Here is a 4,194-nt window from a genome sequence, read left to right as displayed (position 1 = left end):
TGTTTTACCACCGAAAATGCCGTGCACAGGGCTAATGGTGTAATGAACAGATTTTTCATAAACAGACCTGTGTGTTCACTGACTACCTAGGAAGCAGGCTTCAAGGTGCTCGTGAGGAAGCACAGCGGGGCCCAGCCGAGTCTTCCTTAGGGAGCCAGGCTTCCCGTTTTCCATAATAAGAACATAAAGAATCGCTTTTTATTGATATGGGAACACATTTTTATTGCTTTCTCTGAGTTAGCATCTTTCCTGAAAGGAGTGGATTAGACTCCTCATTTCATTAAAGCAAGATTACTGGCCCTGCTTCATTATCAGCGTTCTGATTCTTAGGGAAAAGCAATCTTCCACAAAGCTTTTTGTTACTTAATAATTACAGAGGGTGGCGATGGTAAAATTCACATGGAGCTCTGGTAGAAATGCACACGTGGTCTTCATGTCCCAGTCGTGGAGAAAGCAAAAGGTCATCTTTTTCTTTCCTTTGTTAGATTGCATCACCTTAGTGGGAGAAAGGGCTTCCCAGGTGGCTTGGTGGTGAAGAATCTGCCTGCAATGCAGGAGACACTGGTTCGATCCCTGGGTTGGGCAGATCCCCTGGAGGAGGGCATGGCAACCCACTCCAGTATTCTTGCCTGGGGAATTCCATGGACCAGAGACTGGCAGGCTCCAGTGCGTGGGTTGGCCAAGAGTTGGCCACGACTGAGCCCACCTGGAGACCAAGTGGGGGAAACCGTTTCAGCTCAGCTGCTCAGCAAGAGGTCACCCCCGGATCCCGGGCTGGGATAGTTCACAGCTGTGTATGCTGCTCTCAGGTCAGATGGGTACCAAGGAAATACCCATTCCACAGATGGAGAGGCTGAGAGGGGCAGTGTCGGCTAACTCCCCTGGAAAGAGAAAATGTGCAAGTTGTGAAGTGGAGAGAACTTGAGATGCTCTGAAATTCCCATCAGCCCCTCCACCCAAGACTTTTAAGAAACGGCAGTGGGGTGCAACCAAAGTTTTTGCTGATTTATACCAAATAATCTTTTCCGTTTCTCCTCTCTTGTCAGAGGGCCAAGAGAAACCTCTGTTTGTCTCTCCTGGATGTTCTGTTCCACTTGGATGTGTACCTGCTGTCACCTGGAGCAGCCCGTCAGGCGTCTACCAGCCAAAGCTGGACGGTCCAGGCAGCTAACACCGCGGGTGCTGCCACTGGGGGACCCAGGGCACACTGCCTTCACATACCTTGTTCCTTCTTCTGTCTCCACCCGGCCGCCCAACAGTGGGAGATGCTTCACAAAAGCAGGGGTCTACCTCCTGGGGAGCTGGGGATGGAAAAAGGCATTCCTGCAAAATGCTGGGGCAGCCCCACCCGCCTGGAGAGGACACAGTCTATACCAGCTACGACTTCTGCTCTTAGTGAAGTAGGGACACCAATACCTTTATACCCCTGAATCTCCCAACCCACAGCGCCTTGAACACTGAGCCTGCATTTGTGGCTACAATTTCTGATTCAGTAGGAGGGACTTGACCTGGTTTAAAACCTTCCAGGTGACTATGACACGCAGCCCAGCTTGAGAGCCCACTACTTTGGGCCCTGCAGTGGAAATGGCTGTCCCCTAATTCATGGTGAACACAGAGGCCCAGAGAGGTTGAGTCGTTTGCCCGAAGTTGCACAGCTGAGTGTCGGAGCTATGATTGCAAGCTGAGGTTTTCTGAGCCGGAAGGCAGCACCCTGGCTGAGTGTTGGGATCACCCAGGAAGAGGCTCTAAGGACTGAAGCCAGGAGCTCATTTGACGTCAAGCAACCTTATTTTCAAAGTTCCCAGAAGAATCTAATGTGAAAACTGGATTTGAAGATAAGTTCTCTGACCTGAAAATGGACTACCTGCTTCAAAATTTCCTGGGGAATGTATTAACAATACAGATTCCAGATTCCACCCCGAATCCCACAGATCAGAACAGATGAGTAGAAGCCAAGGATCTGGATTGGCATCCAGGGAGAGCTTCTCTGGCAATTTCCTTACACACACACGGAAATTTGAGAACCGTTGTCCACCTTATGCCTCCAGCTGTTTCCATTTAGAGAGATTTCTCTGTTTCTGTCACTTTTCTCTTCCCTCCTCCTACCTCTTTTGGTTCTCCTTGTAGTAATACTAACAACAATTTTTAAACTGTGTTTTATTTTTTTCACTGTGGCATGCAAGTATTTTTTTTTTTTTTTCCAGTCAATAGCTGTGTAAAGAAAAAAAGTTTCTTTTTCTCACATACACACACACCTCTTTTGTAGTTGGTCTGACAGTCTGTGTATTAAAACAAAATGAATCCAGCTTCTTAGCATAAACTTCTTTTAAGACTGAAGACTTTCAGCAGAAAATTATATCAATTCTGATTAACCAGCATAGTTACAGAAGGGCTGTCTTGGCCTTTCTCTAGCAGGCAGAGCTATGTATATGGTTGAAGTTTATATCATTTTTAATTTAGATTAATTGGGTTTTACCCTTCCTTTTTTTTTTTTGTTTTGCCAGTTAGGGTAACATAGAATGATGTTCTTTTATTCACATAGCCTGGATTTGCTGGAATAGAGAATGGGGAAAAGAAAGAACAGAGGATAGGGACAGAAGAGAGAAAAGAGGAAGATAAAGTCAGACTGAAGATGATAAAGCAGTAACCAGAGCGGGCAAAGTGGGGGAGGTCGGGAAACAAGGGCGATGGAGGGGGTGGGGGGGGGAGGAGAAGGAGGGCTGGAGGGGGCAGGGAGGAGGGACAGGGGGGCGCACGGGGGCGGACGGAGGAGAAAGAAGACGCTGACCAGTGAAGGCAGAGGAAGGACCACTTGGCGTCGGGTCAAAGGTTGAACACGCTCCTTCCTATTTGATCCGCAAACAGTCCCGGGGGGCAGCGAACGCGAGCAGGGGGGACCCTGGCGTCCAGGGGGTCAGGACCTGCGCCCTGACTCCGGGGTCAGAGCTGCGGCCAGAGCCCAGCAACCTGGTTTCCTGACGACACCTTCAGCTTTACTTTCTGGTCCACCGGTCCCGCCTAAAGGACTACGGGGCACCGCCTCTGCCTTCCTCAGGGCAGGGGTCCGAGGAGGTGGGCGGACGGAGAGCCAGAGGATGGACGGACCGAGAGCCGGGGGACGGACGGACCGAGAGCCGGGGGACGGACAGACGGACCGAGAGCCGGGGGATGGACGGACGGAGAGCCAGGGGATGGACAGAAGGAGAGCCGGGGGACGGACAGACGGAGAGCTGGCTGATGGAGGAGAGCCGGGGGACGGACGGACCGAGAGCCGGGGGACGGACGGACGGACGGAGAGCCAGAGGATGGACAGAAGGAGAGCCGGGGGACGGACGGAAGGAGAGCCGGGGGACGGACGGAAGGAGAGCCGGGGGACGGACGGAAGGAGAGCCGGGGGACGGACGGAGGAGAGCCGGGGGACGGACGGACGGAAGGAGAGCCGGGGGACGGACAGACGGACGGAAGGAGAGCCGGGGGACGGACGGAGGAGAGCCGGGGGACGGACGGAAGGAGAGCTGGCTGATGGAGGAGAGCCGGGCAGAGGGCCCTGCTCGGGGCTCCCGCTCGGCCAGCTGCGCCTGGGTAGTCACTCAGGGGGGCCCTGCCTTCAAGCACAAAGCGAACCTGGTCTGAGTTTTCCAGTTCCTTCTCTCGGCTAACTCATGCCAAGGCTCCAGTTCCAATCAGATGTGAAGGCTTAGTTTCAGGGCGACTGGAATTTCCTCCCTGGGTGGTGAGCTGATCCCAGGAGGCCCGCGGGGGCCCCGCCGGCCACGGCAGCGGCTGGAGCTGCTCGGATGCCGCCCGAGGCCACTGCTCCCGTCAAGAGTGCCCACGCCGGGGCGGATGGCAGAGAGAGACTGGCACGGCTCCTTTCTGACTCACCAGCAGTGTCTACATTTTCTCATTCACGCTTGAAGAAGAGGTGTCTCTGTCTGCTATCTCCTCTACTACTTGGAAATACACAGAGGGAGCCTTCTACCTCTGGCTGGTTCCCAGGGTACGCCCACTGTGGGTGTTTTGCTCCGAAAACTTGGAAGTGTAGGAAGTCGCTCCTCTGTAAATGAACTTGAAGACACGAGCACCGAGTCCAGGGTGCAGGGTGGGCAGAGGTCTCGGAGATAAAACGGGGATGTGGGTGTGCTGCGCTAAGTCGTGTCTGACTCTTTTGCGACCCCAGGGACTGCAGTCCAC

The 4,194-nt window shown here is 53.4% G+C and overlaps 1 long non-coding RNA gene across 1 annotated transcript; it reads right to left on the bottom strand.

Annotated features, from left to right (window-relative positions):
- Positions 1 to 274: 274 nt before the first annotated feature.
- Positions 275 to 3,947, bottom strand: LOC136144442 (uncharacterized). The gene is made up of 3 exons (XR_010658548.1): positions 3,625 to 3,947; positions 1,222 to 1,301; positions 275 to 881 (listed from the first exon to the last, which is right to left on the bottom strand). It is a non-coding gene; the product is annotated as an uncharacterized lncRNA (long non-coding RNA).
- Between the last annotated feature and the right edge of the window lie 247 nt (positions 3,948 to 4,194).

The sequence above is a fragment of the Muntiacus reevesi genome, chromosome 11, assembly GCF_963930625.1.
Source record: "Muntiacus reevesi chromosome 11, mMunRee1.1, whole genome shotgun sequence".
NCBI classification, from domain to species: domain Eukaryota; kingdom Metazoa; phylum Chordata; class Mammalia; order Artiodactyla; family Cervidae; genus Muntiacus; species Muntiacus reevesi.
The sequence above is the reverse complement of the archived record's forward strand: the minus strand, read 5'-3'. Positions and strand labels throughout refer to the sequence as shown.